Below are 20845 nucleotides of genomic sequence, written 5' to 3' on the forward strand. Positions count from 1 at the left end.
GAATATGTCCAGTCCAATATCTATTAAGTGAACACCGTCGGGCCGTATGAGGCCTGCTTTATCTCATTCCAGTTGTCGGTGTCGTATCACTACACCGCCTCTGTCTCTTCTAAATTTTGCCATCCGAATATTTATTACCCGCCTTGTCCATTCGATGGCCGTGATGTCTCGCGCACCTTGCCATACCGCTATCGGCACAATCTCTGACCATACTATAGCTAATTTTGTGAAAAATTCTCTGAAGCGCTCAGTGTCTAGTTTCATTATTGCCATTAGTTATGCGCTCTTGTGATGACCTAGGTTGTTTCCCCCGGCCTGTATAACTAAGATGACCGGACCTCTTGCCTCTCTCCCTACCTTGATTACCTCCATTAGTACCTGTGGCCATAGCAGGCCTCTAATACCTCTCCAGTTGAAATATGTGTTATGAAACTCTAATTTCCTCCCGCCTGGGCGGACTTTCGCCCTTTTTTGTGCCCAATATATATACGAGTGGCCTATCACTCACACTGTTGGCTTAGCGTCACCTGTAAAAGAAACAAACCACGTTAGGATAACAAGTCCGGTCTTATGTATCTCGCCAAACACGTGGATCGCCATCTCCCTATCCTCTGAACTTCCGTTTCTGACAGTCCTGCTCTTGCTGCTTCCGTGGCCGCACCTATGCGGAATGAGTGTGTCCCGTAATCTTTGGGGTGGTTCCCTGCCGATGTTATGCATTTATTAAATATAGCTTGGAACAGGTATCTTGATAATGGCGTTCCATCAATGTGTGATACGAAGAAATTACTTTGTGATCTGATGGTTAGATATGTTTTTACTATTGTTACCCGACTCAGTGTACCGTTTGTGGGTTGTAGAAGTACCCAAGTACCCCTGCCCGCTGGAACCGTTTTCGATTGGTGTATGCGTACACGTATTGCATTATTGGCTATGACTACTTCCTGGTGTAATAAGCGTCCACTGGTGGTAATTTTGGATTGAGGGACTAATTCGCTTATACATAGCGCCCCGAAGAAGGCGATCACAAATGCAGTAGACATTAGTGTTGCTTCAAATTGTGAGTGTCATGTTAATGGTGTTAGGGATAAGATGTGAGAAATCAGTTTTAGTGACACGGGACGGGACGTCTACATTCCTGACTTGGCTGACCCCTTTTCCACCCTTTTATGGATTGTCTGATGATGAATCTTTGTCACATCTCCCCAATTCAGTAGTTGGAAGTGAAATGCTACTCCGGTCAGACACCGCTGCGCTGACGCCCCTGATATGCCCCTCATCATTAGCTGGTGGAGAAATTCTATGGTGACTTGTGATCTGGCTTGTTCACATTGGTCAATACGTCTGCCTGCTACTAGTCGTGTCCACTCATCCCATGCCTTACCGTATGCTTGCCACGTTGACGGGGCAACTGACGCTCTGATTAATGGCATCAACTATTCGCCACTAGATCCCATAGGGAGGGTGGGCAACTGTTGCCCGATGGGTGGGCGTTGTGGAAGAGCTCTGTGAAAATCTGCCAATTGAATTGTTATAAAGCGTTAGCAGCAGCTTTATACCCCTCAGCATAGTGGCTAGCGCGGACCCATACATTGTGTTTTAGGCACAGGAATACTAGCCTGCGTAGTAGGCCTAGCACTGGGAGAGACGATGATGCCATCTTATTAATGCAGTGCGCTAGGCTGGTGTTTTGTGTTATGAAGCGTATATTTTTGTTAGCCAGGCGCGCGCCCCATATTTCTATTGCTACCACTATTGGGAAAAATTATTTTCAGGGCTAGATGCAGCTAAAAATTATTATTAATTTCAAAGCTGGTGGAGCTTGGTATAGATGGCCTAATACAATGAGTCCCACACACTGCTAGAAGCCCAAATATTTTTTCAGAGGTAGATGCAGATAAAAATTATTTTTAAATTGCAACCTGATGGAGGTCAGTATAGATGGACTAATAGAGAAAGTCCCACACACTGCTAGAAGGCCAAATATTTTTTCAGAGCTAGATGCAGATAAAATTATATTCAATTTGCAACCTGATGGAGGTCAGTATAGATGGACTAATAGAACAAGTCCCACACACTGCTAGAAGGCCCAATATTTTTTCAGAGGTAGATGCAGAAAAAAATATATTCAGTTTGCAACCTGATGGAGGTCAGTATAGATGGACTAATACAACAAGACCCACACACAGCTAGAAGCCCAATATTTTTTCAGAGGTAGATGCAGAAAAAAATATATTCAGTTTGCAACCTGATGGAGGTCTGTATAGATTGATTAATAGAACAAGTCCCACACACAGCTAGAAGCCCAATATTTTTTCAGAGGTAGATGCAGAAAAAAATATATTCAGTTTGCAACCTGATGGAGGTCTGTATAGATGGATTAATAGAACAAGTCCCAAACACAGCTAGAAGCCCAATATTTTTTCAGAGGTAGATGCAGAAAAAAATATATTCAGTTTGCAACCTGATGGAGGTCAGTATAGATGGACTAATACAACAAGTCCCACACACAGCTAGAAGCCCAATATTTTTTCAGAGGTAGATGCAGAAAAAAATATATTCAGTTTGCAACCTGATGGAGGTCTGTATAGATTGATTAATAGAACAAGTCCCACACACAGCTAGAAGCCCATTATTTTTTCAGAGGTAGATGCAGAAAAAAATATATTCAGTTTGCAACCTGATGGAGGTCAGTATAGATGGACTAATACAACAAGTCCCACACACAGCTAGAAGCCCAATATTTTTTCATAGCTAGATGCAGACAAAAAATAATTTTGAATTTGCAACCTGATGGAGGTCAGTATAGATGGACTAATAGAGAAAGTCCCACACACTGCTAGAAGGCCACATATTTTTTCAGAGGTAGATGCAGAAAAAAATATATTCAGTTTGCAACCTGATGGAGGTCTGTATAGATGGATTAATAGAACAAGTCCCACACACAGCTAGAAGCCCAAATATTTTTTCAGAGGTAGATGCAGATAAAAATTATTTTGAATTTGCAACCTGATGGAGGTCAGTATAGATCGACTAATAGAGAAAGTCCCACACACTGCTAGAAGGCCAAATATTTTTTCAGAGCTAGCTGCAGATAAAAATTATATTCAATTTGCAACCTGATGGAGGTCAGTATAGATGGACTAATAGAACAAGTCTCACACACAGCTAGAAGCCCAAATATTTTTTCAGAGGTACTGTAGATGCCGATAAAAATTAATTTAAATTTGCAACCTGATGGAGGTCAGTATAGATGGACTAATACAACAAGTCCCACACACAGCTAGAAGCCCAATATTTTTTCAGAGGTAGATGCAGAAAAAAATATATTCAGTTTTCAACCTGATGGAGGTCTGTATAGATGGATTAATAGAACAAGTCCCACACACAGCTAGAAGCCCAATATTTTTTCAGAGGTAGATGCAGAAAAAAATATATTCAGTTTGCAACCTGATGGAGGTCAGTATAGATGGACTAATACAACAAGTCCCACACACAGCTAGAAGCCCAATATTTTTTCAGAGCTAGATGCAGAAAAAAATAATATTCAATTTGCAACCTGATGGAGGTCAGTATAGATGGACTAATAGAATGATGCTATGCCCAAAAGATTTTACTTCACTAGGTGCAGTAAAAAAATTGGTATTCTATACACAGGTGGTATATCTTGCAACACAGATAGGCTACTCCACTGACCAACACACTCTGCAATAGGCCAAAAAGGATTAGCTTTGCTAGATTCAGCCAAATGCTGTGAAAAAAACTTGCACAGCACTGGCACAGACCTGCCTGGCAAAAACTGATAGGAACTGATGTAACCTAGTCCTGAAAAGGACTCCAATTACAATTAGTCTTTACTCCCACAACCTATCTATTTAAGAGCACAGACCTGCCTGATTAAAGTCATAGGAAATGCTGTAACCTAGTCCTTAAAAGGACTGCAATCACAACTATTCCCTACTCCCAAGCTATCTGTAGATTTGTGCGAAAATTGGCTTGAAATTAACAAGGTATAGCGCACACAGCAACAGCGGTGCCGTCTAACACGCAGCTGCAGCATTGAGAAAATGGTGGCGATGGGGAAAATGGCTTGGTCTTATAGGGCAAGGACATGTGACATACACTGCCAATGACACATGCCCTTGCTTGTGTGAAAAAAAGCACTTCGCTCCGTGTGTGCGCTGCTGATAGGCTGACAGATTGCACCTCCCCACTGTAAATGCGGGAAAGAGAAAAAAAAAATGGAGATCTTCATTGTTCCTGCAGAGATCCATCCCCTGCCCCTCCCCCCACCCCGCTGTACACTCAAACTGCGTATTAACATTAATTTTCATCATTACTGAGAAAAAATCCAGTTATGATTTTGGTGCACGAACAGTTATCGAACATAACCTCGAACAGCCGAATTTTTCTCAAATTGTTCGTGTTCGCCGAACGGCTCGAACACCGCCCAAAACAGCTCGAATTTGAGATTGGCGAACAGTTCGAGTAGAACAACGCTCATCTCTAGTCAGAAGCTGAAACTCAATGTTGCCCAGAGACAACCCCAAAACCTCAAAGATCTGGAGAAGATCTGTATGGAGGAGTGGTCTAAAATCCCTGCTGCAGTGTGTGCAAACCTGGTCAAGAACTACAGGAAATGTCTGACCTCTGTAATTGCCAACAAAGGTTTCTGTACCAAATATTAAGTTCTGTTCAGTTCAGTATCAGATACTTATTCCATGAAATAAAATGCAATTTAATTATTTAAAAATCATGCAATAATATTTTCTGGATTTTTTTAACGATTCTGTTAATCACAGTTGAAGTGTATCTACGATAAAAATTACAGACCTCTTCATTCTTTGTAGGTGGGAAAACTTGCAAAATCGGCAGTGTTTCAAATACTTATTTTCCCCACTATATCTATGTAGATGAGGCTATTCATGCCTAAATATGACCAAACAATTACTCAATTCACAAGACAGTCATCTTTAATAGACTTTTGATTGATGGAGCAGATTTGCATTCTTCAGAAATGATTATTTTTAGTACCATAGACATAATATAACAACAAAGAATAGAGCTCTACAAATACAACAGCTCAAAACACGAACTACTCAAATTCAGGAATACAAATTGTTAAGATCTGAACTGGAATATCTTACAGCTACTATCAATGTATGGACAGTAATAACGGGTCTATTCTCCCAGTGATAAAGACAAGGTGGTGGTCAGTGTTCATATTTCTCCATGATATCATTAGTAGAGACAGTTCTCCTTACTTCAGAGGTCGTCGTTCTGTGTCACTGAGTTTCTTAAAGATGCTTGCTCTTCTCCATTGTTGTCAATCTGTGAGGACTCTTTCAAATCTGCAGATCTGCTCTTCACTCGTTTCCAATAAGAAGTGAATGACCATGATGACAGAAGATGAAATGCAGAAAATAATTCAAAGATAATGGGTGGAACCTGGTGAGAAGATTCTCCACCTTCATTAGTAAAATTTTTAACAATAAAAATTCATCACTTTGCATACCTATAATTGCAGATAATTAAAGACTTACGAAAGGAAACCAACTAGTTTTGTCTTTCCAGTTTTATGTATTGCACAATACTTAGTCACAACTGATCAATGAAACATACAGCACAATATCATAAATTCTTTTGAGGTCATTAATCAAAATATATTAAAAAGGAAAGCTTTATTACCCTCTTCTAGCCAATGTTTACTGTTGCACTTTTGTTTTTATCTCTCATTCTTCTAAGAGCCATAACTTTTTTTTTCCTTTAAACATTACCAAACTATGATTTTTTTTTGTGTCACAAGTTGAAGCTTTGAATGACCCTATTCATTTTACCATTTTTGTAATGCACTTGATGTAAATACTTTTATGCCAAAAAATGACACAAGTATTCTCGGAATGATACCTTTGAATTACACATGTAATGCACTTGAATTTTTTTCCTATTTATAAGTTGTTGGAAGCCAACATGGACAATGTATGTATCATAAGAACACTGAACTCACAATTGAATTCATGAGCCCTGGATAACACCAAAGGCCGACATCAAAGAGATAGACCATGAGCTGTAATGTTGTTGGTCCTAAAACCTGTGAGGCATGAAGACAGTTATTTGTCCTGAGGTGTGGTGCCTTTTGTTCTGTTGATAGAGTAAAGAGAGCACCTAGATGGGGAGATGGACATCTTGTCTGGCCTCTTGGAAGGTACATAACCCATGTGTGGTGTTTTGATTATAAACCATTGTTCTTGATGGACATCTTGTCTCCAACCCAAATGGTGTTGAACCTGTCCTCAGACCGCTTGCTATAAAGACTTTTTGTCTATATATAAGGACGCCATCTGCAGGAAGATGAGGACCTTTTCAATCACGTTTGACCCTCTGATCCATTATGAACCTAAAAGCGCCACCTTTAGGATAGAGTCAACATCAGCAGCCATGTGCATGTTTCTGGAGTACTCGAAAGACTTTGACCTGATCGGATGGTACCACTATTTGGAGGTGTTACAGGAATGGGCAAAGTATGGGCCATGTCTGACTGTGTGACTGATATAAAGGTAGCACACCAAGCTAGTTAGGCATTCTTACAAGATTTCTCCCGTGCATCCCCCCTAATCTGGAACTCTCTACCCCAACATATCAGACTCTCGCCTACCGTGGAAATCTTCAAAAGGAATCTGAAGACTCACCTCTTCCGACAAGCCTACAACCTGCAGCAACCCTCGCTCCACCATACCGCTGCATGACCAGCTCTGCCCTCACCTACTGTATCCTCACCCATCCCTTGTAGACTGTGAGCCCTCGCGGCCAAGGTATTCTCTCCTCCTGTACCAGTCGCCGTCACGTTTTGTTCCAGATTATTGTAATTATTTTTGTATGTATATCCCTTTCACATGCAAAGTGCCATGGAATAAATGGCGCTATAATAATAAATAATAATAATAATAATTCTTCCCACTTCCCATCTACCACCCTCTCTTATTATCTTTTCCCTTTCATTGTACCCTTGTCCCTTAGTTAGATTTTCCTTATATATATTATTGTAAATATCCTATTTGTAATAAATCCCCTTTTAAAGATCCAGTAGCTCTTGTTAACCCCTTCATGACCGGGTCATTTTCCTTTTTTTGCTCCCCTTCTTCACAGAGCCATAACTATTTTATTTTTTGGTCAATATGGTTATTTGAGGGCTTGTTTTTTCTGGGACGAGTTGTACTTTTGAATGACACCATTGGTTTTACCATATTGGGTACTTGAAAATGGGAAAAAAATCCAAGTGCGATGAAATTGCAAAAAAAGTGAAATTCCACAGTTATTTTATTTCTTACCATGTTCACTAAAAAAATGCTAAAACTGACCTCCCATTATGGTTCTCCAGGTCATTACGAGTCATCCAAAGTTTGTTAAAAAAAAAAAAAAAAAATGGCGACATTTTCCTAGACCTGCATCGTCTCTATTTTTCAGGATCTGGGGTCGGGTGAGGGCTTATTTTTTGCGCGCCGAGCTGACGTTTTTATTGATACCATTTTGGGGCAGCTCTGATGTTTTGATAGTCTGTTATTGCATTTAATTGTAATGTAGCCGTGACCAAGAAAACTTAATTCTGGCATTTTGAATTTTTTTTTCGCTATGCCGTTTACCGATCGGATTAATTATTTTTTTATATTGATAGATCGGGCAATTTTGAATGCGACGATACCAAATATGTGTATATGTGATTTTTTTTATTGTTTTATTTTGAATGGGGCGAAAAGGGGGTGATCTAAACTTTTATATTTTTTAAAATGTTTTAATATTTTTTAAAAAAGTGTAGAAGAAATGATCACTTGCTATGAGTGCTGACCGCTGGGCAGCACTCATCGCAAACTGCCAATGACAACCTCAGGGTTCTCCTGCAGACCCCGCCAACCCATCGGCGACCCGTGATCATGTGACAGGGTCGCCGATGGGTGGAGCCAGTCACACGGTTCCGGGAAAAGCGAGAAGCAGAGATTGACAGCGGCACTTAACTAGTTAACATAGTTAACAGCCCTGGGTGGATCACGACTCTACCCGCGGCTGTGAGGGGCACATGTCAACTCTATAGATCAGCTGTCATGTACCTGTAAAAGTGCGGGCTCAGCGCTGGAGCCCGCACCAAAGGGAGGGAGCTGACAAGTGTCATACTATTACGACACATGTCGGAAAGGGGTTAAAATTTGCCATAAAAGAACCAAAGAACAAAATAAATGCTTGCTCATAGGGGAACTGAATGTAGAGCAATAAAGAGATAATATTGTACAATAACAGAATAAATAATCTCTCCCTACTTTTCCCTGTAACAACCCTTCCTAACAGCGGGAGTTGGTACCCTAAAATAATATACGATAGTGGCGCCCCTGCTCGTGAGTCGTCTGTCCCTAGGAATCCGTGAGACGGGATAAGAAAAAAAGACCTGAGTTCTGGGAGACGATCTATCAGACTTAACTTCTCCTATCACCAATTCATGATCACAGAGAAACACTCCTACAAGAGGTGATTATTATCCCTACAAGTGTATGATATCACTTAAGTAGTGGATTGATTTATAAGCAAAAAGGGAGGTATTTTTTGTCCCTAATGTAGCCCCTCCTACTGCGGGGGTTGGCACCCTAAAGTATTTAGACAGTGGCGCCCCCGCTCACCAGTCGGCTGTCCACATTATGTATCTGAGAATCCCTAGAGTACCTGTGTGAAGGGATTATATCGGGTTGTATAGAGATATAGTGGGAATAGAAATGACAAACCCCTAGCGCCTTGTAAACAATAGTCTGCAAGATATGCAAATAGGTTGTGGACCAAAGGATAATATAATGTATCAGGAGACACAATTCGAGATGGGTCAAGGAGACCAGCAAATCATTATTAGTATAGTAGTTTGCAAACACAAATAAATTCAATCCTCAACCCTGGTTTCACATTATTAATTTCACAACTAGAGATGAGCGGTGTTCGACTAGAACTGTTCGCCAATCTCAAATTCGAGCTGTTTTGGGCGGTGTTCGAGTTGTTCGACGAACCCGAACGATTTGCAAAAAATTCGGCTGTTCGAGGTTATGTTCGATAACTGTTCGTGCACCAAAAGCGTGTCCTGCATGTCTGGTGCTATTTAGAGCACCAATCATGCAGGGATTGTCTGCCACTCACTGTAATGCCACAGCCATGGTGGTTGTGGCATTACAGTGATTGCCCAAATCGATGGGAACAGTGCCAACAGTGAAACATGAAAAGCCGGCAATTCAGCAGCGGCATACGCCGGTACCCGACAATTTAGAACTGAAAGAATAGAGCTTCACACATAGATTAGATAGATATAAACATGTCAGCCACATATATACGAAGTACAGTGAAAGTGCTGCTTACTGTACTTGTCATTTAGCGTAAAGGATTTATCAAAAAAAATAATAGTGTTTTCATGCACCGTCTCTTTAAAAAAGCCGGCCGGCAATTCAGCAGGGTACCCGACAATTTATAACAGAAAGAATAGAGCATCACACATAGATAAGATAGATAGAAACATGTCAGTCACATATATATGAAGTACAGTGACAGTGTTGCTTACTGTACTTGTCATTTAGTGTAAAGGATTTATTAAAAAAAATAATAGTGTTTTCATGCACCGTCTCTTTAAGAAAGCCGGCCGGCAATTCAGCATCTGTACCCGACAATTTATAACAGACAGAATAGAGCTTCACACATAGATTAGATAGATAGAAACATGTCAGTCACATATATATGAAGTACAGTGATAGTGTTGGTTACTGTACTTGTCATTTAGTATTAAAATAAAGGATTTATTATTAAAAAAATTGGCGTGGGGTTCCCCTTTATTTTAGGCTCTAGCAGAGGTTAAGCAGACGGCTGGGGCAGATGTTTGAAGCCTGGGAAGGGGGTAATACCCACGGAGCTTCCCAGGCTACTAATATCAGCCCCCAGCTGAATACATAGCCTTTACTAGCTATTAAAATGGGGGACCCCCCCAAAAAAATGACGTGGGGTCCCCCCTAATTTAATAGCTAGCAAAGGCTAGGCAGACAGCTGGGGGCTGATATTAATAGCCCAGGAAGGGAGCCATGAATATTGGCCCCCTCCCAGGCTAGAAACACCAGCCGTCAGCCGCCCCAGAAATGGCGCATTCATAGGATGCGCCAATTCTGACACTTAGCCTCGCTCTTCCACGCTGCCCTGGTGCGGTGGCAGGGGATAATAGGGCTGGGGTTGATGTCAGCTTATAATGCCAGCTGACATCAAGCCCAGGTTAGTAATGGAGAGGCGTCTATAAGACACCCCCATTACTAACCCCATAGTCAAAGTTAAAAAAAACACAAACACCCAGAATAAAGTCCTTTAATTGAAATAAAGACACAATTCTTTATTGTTCTAAATTAAACCATACTTACCGTCACGCCCATTCCAGCTGAAGCCAACGATCTCCTGTAATAAAAATAAAATAATAAAGCAACATCATCCTTACCTTTCCATGGTTCCCACGACAGCTTCAGCTCTGCTACATCGAGATGACAGGCTGGACCGCAGCAGAACGCTGCCATCCAGCCTGTCATCCCGCAGACACTGAGAAGAGCAGGCTTGCTTGCGCTCCACATTGTCTCTCTGTGACGGCATAAAGATGAGCCGAGGTCATGTCCAATGAACTCGGCTCACCTCATGCACGTCACTGACAGCGTGGGAGAATTCTCACGCTGAAGCGCTGAGTGCAGGAGAATTTTCCCACGCTGTCAGTGAGGTGCATGAGGTGAGCTGAGTTCATTGGACATGAGCTCACCTCATGCACGTCACTGACAGCGTGGGAGAATTCTCCCGCACTCAGCACTTCAGCGTGAGAATTTTCCCACGCTGTCAGTGACGTGCATGAGGTGAGCCGAGTTCATTGGACATGACCTCGGCTCATCTGGATGCCGTCACAGCGAGACACTGAGGAGCGCAAGCATGCCTGCTCTTCTCAGTGTCTGCGGCATGACAGGCTGGATGGCAGCGTTCTGCTGCGGTCCAGCCTGTCATCTCGATGTAGCAGAGCTGAAGCTGTCGTGGGAACCATGGAAAGGTAAGGATGAGGTTGGTTTATTATTTTTCTTTTATTGCAGGAGATCGTTGGCTTCAGCTGGAATGGGCGTGATGGTAAGTATAGTTTAATTTAGAACAATAAAGAATTGTGTGTTTATTTCAATTAAAGGACTTTATTCTGGGTGTTGTGTTTTTTTTAAATACTTTACTAGAAATTCATGGCGGTCATGTCTAATACTGGCGTGACCCCAAGAATTTTGGGCTTGGGGCCAGCTCATAATACCAAGCTGGCCCTATCCCCTTTATTACCCAGTGAGCCACCGCACCAGGGCCCTGGATGAGTTGGGTACAGCGCCAGAAGTTGGCGCTTCTATGAACGCGCCATTTTCCGGGGTGGCTGCGGACTGCAATTTGCAGCGGGGGGGCCCAGAAAGCTTGGGCCTCCCTGCGCTGCAGATTCCAGCCCCCAGCTGCCTAGTTGTACCTGGCTGGACACAAAAATAGGGCGAAGCCCCACTTCAATTTTTTTAAATTATTTCAGGAAATTCATGAAATAATTAAAAAAAAATTGACGTGGGGCTTCGCACTATATTTGTGTCCAGTCAGGTGCAGCAGGCAGGAACGGGCTGCCCCCAACCACCAGCTGCCTATTTGTACCTGGCCGGACACAACAATATAGGGAAGCCCTTTTTTTCTTAATTATTTCATGAAATAATTTAAAGAAAATTGACGTGGGGCTTCGCCCTGTTTTTGTGTCCAGCCAGGTACAACTATGCAGCTGGGGGCTGGAATCTGCAGCGCAGGGAAGCCCAAGCTTTCTGGGCCACCCCCGCTGCAAATTGCAGTCCGCAGCCACCCCGGAAAATGGCGCGTTCATAGAAGCGCCATCTTCTGGCGCTGTACCCAACTCATCCAGGGCCCTGATGCGGTGGCTCACTGGGTAATAAAGGGGTTAGGGCCAGCTTGGCATTATCAGCTGGCCCTAAGCCCAAAATTCATGGGGTCACGCCAATATTAGACATGACCACCATGAATTTCTAGTAAAGTATTTAAAAAAAACACAACACCCAGAAAAAAGTCCTTTAATTGAAATAAACACACAATTCTTTATTGTTCTAAATTAAACCATACTTACCGTCACGCCCATTCCAGCTGAAGCCAACGATCTCCTGAAATAAAAGAAAAATAATAAAGCAACATCATCCTTACCTTTCCATGGTTCCCATGACAGCTTCAGCTCTGCTATATCGAGATGACAGGCTGGACCGCAGCAGAACGCTGCCATCCAGCCTGTCATCCCGCAGACACTGAGAAGCGCAGGCTTGCTTGCGCTCCACAGTGTCTCTCTGTGAGGGCATCCAGATGAGCCGAGTTAATGTCCAATGAACTCGGCTCACCTCATGCACGTCACTGACAGCGTGGGAAAATTCTCCTGCACTCAGCGCTTCAGCGTGGGAGAATTCTCACACTGAAGCGCTGAGTGCAGGAGAATTCTCCCACGCTGTCAGTGACGTGCAGGAGGTGAGCTGAGTTCATTGGACATGAGCTCACCTTATGCACGTCACTGACAGCGTGGGAGAATTCTCCTGCACTCAGCGCTTCAGCGTGAGAATTTTCCCACGCTGTCAGTGACGTGCAGGAGGTGAGCTGAGTTCATTGGACATGAGCTCACCTTATGCACGTCACTGACAGCGTGGGAAAATTCTCCTGCACTCAGCGCTTCAGCGTGGGAGAATTCTCACGCTGAAGCGCTGAGTGCAGGAGAATTCTCCCACGCTGTCAGTGACGTGCAGGAGGTGAGCTGAGTTCATTGGACATGAGCTCACCTTATGCACGTCACTGACAGCGTGGGAGAATTCTCCTGCACTCAGCGCTTCAGCGTGAGAATTTTCCCACGCTGTCAGTGACGTGCATGAGGTGCTCCGAGTTCATTGGACATGAACTCGTCTCATCTTTATGCCGTCACAGCCAGACACTGCAGAGCGCAAGCAAGCCTGCGCTTCTCAGTGTCTGCGGGATGACAGGCTGGATGGCAGCGTTCTGCTGCGGTCCAGCCTGTCATCTCGATGTAGCAGAGCTGAAGCTGTCGTGGGAACCATGGAAAGGTAAGGATGATGTTGCTTTATTATTTTTCTTTTATTGCAGGAGATCGTTGGCTTCAGCTGGAATGGGCGTGATGGTAAGTATGGTTTAATTTAGAACAATAAAGGATTGTGTCTTTATTTCAATTAAAGGACTTTATTCTGGGTGTTTGTGTTTTCTTTTAACTTTGACTATGGGGTTAGTAATGGGGGTGTCTCATAGACGCCTCTCCATTACTAACCTGGGCTTGATGTCAGCTGGCATTATAAGCTGACATCAACCCCAGCCCTATTACCCCCTGCCACCGCTACAGGGCAGCGTGGAAGAGCGAGGCTAAGTGCCAGAATTGGCGCATCCTATGAATGCGCCATTTCTGGGGTGGCTGATGGCTGGTGTTTCTAGCCTGGGAGGGGGCCAATATTCATGGCACCCTTCCTGGGCTATTAATATCAGCCCCCAGCTGTCTGCCTAGCCTTTGCTAGCTATTCAATCAGGGGGGACCCCACGTCATTTTTTTTGGGGGGTCCCCCATTTTAATAGCTAGTAAAGGCTATGTATTCAGCTGGGGGCTCATATTAGTAGCCTGGGAAGCTCCGTGGGTATTACCCCCTTCCCAGGCTTCAAACATCTGCCCCAGCTGTCTGCTTAACCTCCGCTAGAGACTAAAATTAAGGGGAACCCCACGCCAATTTTTTTTAATAATAAATCCTTTATTTTAATACTAAATGACAAGTACAGTAACCAACACTATCACTGTACTTCATATATATGTGACTGACATGTTTCTATCTATCTAATCTATGTGTGAAGCTCTATTCTGTCTGTTATAAATTGTCGGGTACCGCTGATGAATTGCAGGCCGGCTTTTTTAAAGAGACGGTGCATGAAAACACTATTATATTTTTTAATAAATCCTTTACACTAAATGACAAGTACAGTAAGCAACATTGTCACTGTACTTCATATATATGTGACTGACATGTTTCTATCTATCTAATCTATGTGTGAAGCTCTATTCTGTCTGTTATAAATTGTCGGGTACAGATGCTGAATTGCCGGCCGGCTTTTTTAAAGAGACAGTGCATGAAAACACTATTATATTTTTTAATAAATCCTTTACACTAAATGACAAGTACAGTAAGCAACACTGTCACTGTACTTCATATATATGTGACTGACATGTTTCTATCTATCTAATCTATGTGTGAGGCTCTATTTCTTCTTGTCTAAATTGTCGGGTACCGGTGTATGCCGCTGCTGAATTGCCGGCCGGCTTTTTTAAAGAAAGCGTCTTCTGAGCAGTTTGTCAGCTTTTGGACACCTTTGAAGGTGTTTTCTATGTGTTTCTATGTGTTTTTGTTTGCCTGCCATTGGTTTTAACGGTGTTCGACGGTGTTCTAAGGTGTTCGACGAACAGTTCGACGAACAGTTCCTCGAACATCCCGGTGTTCGACGAACCGAACCGAACCCGAACACTACGGGGGTGGCTCAACACTATTCACAATATACCTGATAGATTTAGACACAACATGATCTTGTGCTCAAAAAAGCATTATAAAACTCCCATGAAGGACACACATAAAGGCAGAGTCATAATAAACATAGATGATAAAGTGCATCGTGCTATAATAGGCAATAATACAAGGTATACGGAAAATATTCAGACCCCGTAAATTTTTCACTCTTTGTTTCATTGCAGTCATTTGGTAAATTTTAAAAAGTTCATTTTTTTTCTCATTAATGTACACTCTGCACCCCATCTTGACTTAAAAAAAAACAGAAATGTAGACATTTTTACAAATTTAGTAAAAAAGAAAAACTGAAATATCACATGGTCATAAGTATTCAGACCCTTAGCTCAGACACTCATATTTAAGTCACATGCTGTCCATTTCCTTGTGATCCTCCTTTAGATGGTTCTACTCCTTCATTGGATGCCAGCTGTGTTTAATTAAACTGATAGGACTTGAATTGGAAAGGTACACACCTGTCTATATAAGACCTCACAGCTCACAGTGCATGTCAGACCAAATGAGAATCATGCACTCAAAGGAACTGCCCAAGGAGCTCAAAGACAGAATTGTGGCAAGGCACAGATCTGGCCAAGGTTATAAAAGAATTTCTGCATTTCTCAAGGTTCCTAAGAGCACAATGGCCTCCATAATCCTTAAATGAAAGAAGTTTGGGACCACCAGAAGTCTTCCTAGACCTGGGCATCCAGCCAAACTGAGCAATCGTGGGAGAAAAGCCTTGGTGAGATAGGTAAAGAAGAACCCCAAGATCATTGTGGCTGAGCTCCAGAGATGCAGTAGGGAGATGAGAGAAAGTTCCACAAAGTCAACAATCACTGCAGCCCTCCACCAGTCGGGCCTTTATGGCAGCGTGGCCTGATGGAAGCCTCTCCTCAGTGCAAGACATATGAAAGTCCGCATAGAGTTTGCTCAAAAACACATGACGGGCTCCCAGACTATGAGAAATTAAATTCTCTGGTCTGATGAGACGAAGATAGAACTTTTTGGTGATAATTCTAAGCAGTATGTGTGGCGAAAACCAGGCACTGCTCATCACCTGCCCAATACAATCCCATCAGTGAAACATGATGAGCGGTGTTCGACTCGAACTGTTCGCCAATCTCAAATTCGAGCTGTTTTGGGCGGTGTTCGAGCCGTTCGGCGAACACGAACGATTTGAAATTAATTCGGCTGTTCAAGGTTATGTTCGATAACTGTTCGTGCACCAAAATCATAACTGGATTTTTTCTCAGTAATGCTGAAAATTCATGTTAATACGCAGTTTGAGTGTACAGCGGGGCGGGGGGAGGGGCAGGGGATGGATCTCTGCAGGAATAATGAAGATCTCCATTTTTTTTTCTCTTTCCCGCATTTACAGTGGGGAGGTGCAGTCTGTCAGCCTATCAGCAGCGCACACACGGAGCGAACTGCTTTTTATCACACAAGCAAGGGCATGTGTCATTGGCAGTGTATGTCACATGACCTTGCCCTATAAGACCCAGCCATTTTCCCTGTCACCACCATTTTCTCACTGCTGCAGCTGCGTGTTAGACTGCACCGCTGTTGCTGTGTGCGCTATAATTTGTTAATTTCAAGCCAATTTTCGCACAAATCTACAGATAGCTTGGGAGTAGGGAATAGTTGTGATTGCAGTCTTTTTAAGGACTAGGTTACATCATTTCATACGACTTTTATCAGGCAGGTCTGTGCTCTTAAATAGATAGGTTGGGAGTAAAGACTAATTGTAATTGCAGTCCTTTTCAGGGCTAGGTTACATCAGTTCCTATCACTTTTTGCCAGGCAGGCCTGTGCCAGTGCTGTGCAAGTTTTTTTCACAGCATTTGGCTAAATCTAGCAAAGCTAATCCTTTTTGGCCTATTGCAGAGTGTGTTAGTCAGTGGAGTAGCCTATCTGTGTTGCAAGCTACACCACCTGTGTATAGGATACAAGTTTTTTTACTGCACCTAGTAAAGTCCATCTATACTAACCTCCACCAGGTTGCAAATTCAATATAATTTTTTTCTTCATCGAGCTCTGAAAAAATATTTAGGCTTCTAGCAGTGTGTGGGGCTTGTTCTATTAGTCCATCTATACTAACCTCCATTAGGTTGCAAATTCAATATAATTTTTTCTGCATCTAGCTCTGAAAAAATATTTAGGCTTCTAGCAGTGTGTGGGACTTGTTCTATTAGTCCATCTATACTAACCTCCATCCGGTTGCAAATTCAATATAATTTTTTTCTGCATTTAGCTCTGAAAAAATATTACAGCTTGTAGCAGTGTGTGGGACTTGTTCTATTAGTCCATCTATACTGACCTCCATCAGGTTGCAAATTCAATATAATTTTTTTCTGCATGTAGCTCTGAAAAAATATTTCAGCTTGTAGCAGTGTGCGGGACTTGTTCTATTAGTCCATCTATACTAACCTCCATTAGGTTGCAAATTCAATATAATTTTTTCTGCATCTAGCTCTGAAAAAATATTTAGGCTTCTAGCAGTGTGTGGGACTTGTTCTATTAGTCCATCCATACTAACCTCCATCAGGTTGCAAATTCAATATAATTTTTTTCTGCATTTAGCTCTGAAAAAATATTACAGCTTGTAGCAGTGTGTGGGACTTGTTCTATTAGTCCATCTATACTAACCTCCATCAGGTTGCAAATTCAATATAATTTGTTTCTGCATCTAGCTCTGAAAAAAATATTTCAGCTTGTAGCAGTGTGTGGGACTTGTTCTATTAGTCCATCCATACTAACCTCCATCAGGTTGCAAATTCAATATAATTTTTTTCTGCTTGTAGCTTTGAAAAAATATTTCAGCTTGTAGCAGTGTGTTGGACTTGTTCTATTAGTCCATCTTTACTGACCTCCATCAGGTTGCAAATTCAATATAATTTTTTTCTGCATCTAGCTCTGAAAAAATATTTCAGCTTCTAGCAGTGTGTGGGACTTGTTCTATTAGTCCATCTATACTAACCTCCATCAGGTTGCAAATTCAATATAATTTGTTCCTGCATCTAGCTCTGAAAAAATATTTCAGCTTGTAGCAGTGTGTGGGACTTGTCCTATTAGTCCATCTATACTGACCTCCATCAGGTTGCAAATTCAATATAATTTTTTTCTGCATCTAGCTCTGAAAAAATATTTCAGCTTCTAGCAGTGTGTGGGACTTGTTCTATTAGTCCATCTATACTGACCTCCATCAGGTTGCAAATTCAATATAATTTGTTCCTGCATCTAGCTCTGAAAAAATATTTCAGCTTGTAGCAGTGTGTGGGACTTGTCCTATTAGTCCATCTATACTGATCTCCATCAGGTTGCAAATTCAATATAATTTTTTTCTGCATCTAGCTCTGAAAAAATATTTCAGCTTCTAGCAGTGTGTGGGACTTGTTCTATTAGTCCATCTATACTGACCTCCATCAGGTTGCAAATTCAATATAATTTTTATCTGCATCTAACCCAGCCAATACTTTAGGCCTAATACCACAGTTTGGCCACTCAGCTCTGCTCAGTTCCCAGCCATTGTTTTTTTGTGCAAACAACTCCAGAGTTGTGAATTAGTTAACCACCAAAATGAGTGGAAAAAGGCCTGCTGCTGGTGGAAAGGGGAATAGGTGTGTTGGGAAGGGGAAAAAAGGTTGTATCCGTGGGGTAGGTGTTAAAGCAACAGTAACATCTGCAGAAGAAAGACCATCTTCCAGCCAAACTAAAATGTCTACTTCTTTTAGCGGACAATGTGATAAGATCCCTTTCTTACGGCCACGCCAATCGCTACAAATTCCAGATGAGGCACAAAAACAGCAGGTGCTTCAACGGATATCAAGTGCTCCTTTAAGTGGGCTCTCCTCCACCTCAACTTCAACATCACAAATGCTCCAGTCCTCAGAGGTGTCACCCCAATCGCACTTGCTTCCTCACAGCTCCCAAGTCTCCAGCTGCCCGTCTGAGTATGGGGTAGAACAGATGGTTGAGTCTGCAGAGCTGTTTACTCATACTATAGCCTGGGAATCAGAGGTCGGCTCCAGAGCTTCTGTGAATCCAGACGAGGAAATGATCTGCACTGATGCCCAGAATCTTTATGAGTCGGATCCAGGACCAGACGCAGAAGGTTCTGACCATAATGTAGACCCTCGTTCCCAAACTGTAACTCCTGTTGGTGGAGACAATGAGGAAGACGATGATGAGACTCAAATACCTGATTGGAGCGACAACTTTAGTTTTTTGTCAGGGCAGGAACAGGTTCGCTCTGAGGACGATGGGTGTGATAACACACAGGGTGATGATGATGAGGTTGGAGATCCCACTTACTGTCAACCCACAGTCAGCCAAGAGATGAGGTCAGCAGAGGAGGTGGAGGAGGATGCTAGTGACGACGAGGTCAGGTTGCGCCTTCCTGGACAGAGACGTAGTACTGGAACCACGTCAACAACTGCATCCTCAAACACAACTCTGCCTCTGACCACAAGTCGTGGTGGCTCTTCAGGTCGCATGGGTGCTAAGCCTTGCATAACCTGGGCATTTTTTCAGATCGATAAGGATAACCCAACTCGTGTTATCTGTAACATTTGTCAGCAAAAGCTAAGTAGAGGCCAAAAAATACATAGTTTGAGTACTTCATGCATGAACCGGCACATGGACATGAAGCATAAGTTGCAGTGGGAAGCTCACTGTGCTACAATGCGGCCTAGCCGGCCAGGCCAACCACCGTCTGCCACATCTTGTGCATCCGCGGCCTCTTCATCCTCTGTGACTGAGGGGACAGCAGTCACACCTGTTTTGGGACGCAGACCTGCCACCTCTTTACCCGCAACAGCCAGCGTGATTGGCAGGTCATCATTTTCTTTGGAGGTGGTAACACCAGCTGGTGTTGAGCGCTGTCCGACATCGATAGCACCACCTTTGGATCAAGGCAACCTAACATGTCCGCCTGCATCTTCCTCACAGACCGGCAGTTTGTCGGGGACACCCTTCTCAACCCCGTCTAAGCACAACAGCCAGCCCTCGGTCCCTCAGATGTTGACAAGTAAAAGACCATTTCCTCCTAGCCATGAGAAAGCTAAGAGGTTGAATTTCGCCATCTGCAAGCTCTTGGCTACAGAAATGCTGCCTTTCCGCCTGGTGGACACAGAGGATTTTCGAGACCTTATGTCCGTCGCAGTGCCCCAGTACCAGATGCCTAGTCGGCACTACTTCTCAAAGAAAGGTGTGCCTGCGCTCCACTAGCATGTCGCACACAACATCACCGCTTCTTTGAGAAACTCTGTGTGTGTTACAGGGTGCATTTCACCACAGACACTTGGACGAGTAGGCACGGACAGGGGCGTTACATGTCGCAGACTGGGCACTGGGTAACTATGGTGACAGCAGGACAAGGGGCTGCTGTCCAAGTCTTGCCGTCCCCATGAGTTTTTCGTCAATCCTCTTTATCTCAAAGTTCCACCACTGCTTCTGCCTCCTCAACCTCCTCTCGGTCCTCCACCTGCACCCAAAGCCTGTCAGGTCATGCCACAAGCTTTCTTGAAGGGATCCTGCACACCTCCTTACTATGCTAGCAGCAGGGCTCAACGTCATCAGGCGGTTTTTACTTTGAAATGTCTGAGAAATGTGAGTCACACAGCTGAGGAGTTGTGGTCAGCTCTGGAGAACCAGTTTCATGAATGGTTGTCTCCACTGGACCTGAAACCAGGGAAGGCCGTGTGCGACAATGCTGCAAACCTCGGTGCGGCCCTTCGCCGGGGCAATGTCACACACGTGCCTTGTATGGCTCACGTGTTGAACCTGGTTGTCCAGCAATTTTTAGCCCACTATCCCGGACTAGATGGCCTTCTGCAGAGGGCACGGTCGCTGTGTGCTCACTTCCGCCGTTCGAATCCCGCAGCTCAGCGACTTACATCTCTACAGAAGTTGTTGGGCCTGCCACTTCACCGACTAAAATACGATGTGCCTACCTGGTGGAATTAAACTCTGAACATGTTGCAGCGACTGTGGCAGCACCGACAAGCCCTGGTGCAATACGTTCTGAGGAGGTGGAGGAAGTAGAGGAGGAGGAGTTGTATGCGGAAGGGCTAACATCTGCAAGGTCCAGACGGTCGGCAGCACCAAGGCGGCAGGCATGTGAGGGTGGGGGAGATGGTTTTACCAGGGCGCATGTTAGCAGCCAAACTAGTGAGGAAGGTGCAGGAGCCCAGGAAGAAGTGGAGGACGAACTG

At 43.4% G+C, this 20845-nt stretch overlaps 1 protein-coding gene across 2 annotated transcripts in view; it reads right to left on the minus strand.

The window, feature by feature from the left end:
* LOC141166959 (beta-1,3-galactosyltransferase 2-like) overlaps positions 1-20845 on the minus strand; it is a 330044-nt gene that overhangs the window by 143644 nt on the left and 165555 nt on the right. Inside the window, exon 1 of one of the 2 annotated variants that reach the window (XM_073654197.1) lies at positions 5265-5458. The exons of the other annotated variant lie outside the window; for it this stretch is intronic. The gene's annotated coding sequence lies outside the window, so the exon portion shown is untranslated. Of the gene's footprint in view, positions 1-5264; positions 5459-20845 lie in introns of those variants that run through there. 2 annotated transcript variants of the gene reach the window in all.

This window comes from Phyllobates terribilis, unplaced genomic scaffold (genome assembly GCF_046119375.1).
Source record: "Phyllobates terribilis strain yellow unplaced genomic scaffold, ASM4611937v1 Scaffold_11__3_contigs__length_659146591, whole genome shotgun sequence".
NCBI classification, from domain to species: domain Eukaryota; kingdom Metazoa; phylum Chordata; class Amphibia; order Anura; family Dendrobatidae; genus Phyllobates; species Phyllobates terribilis.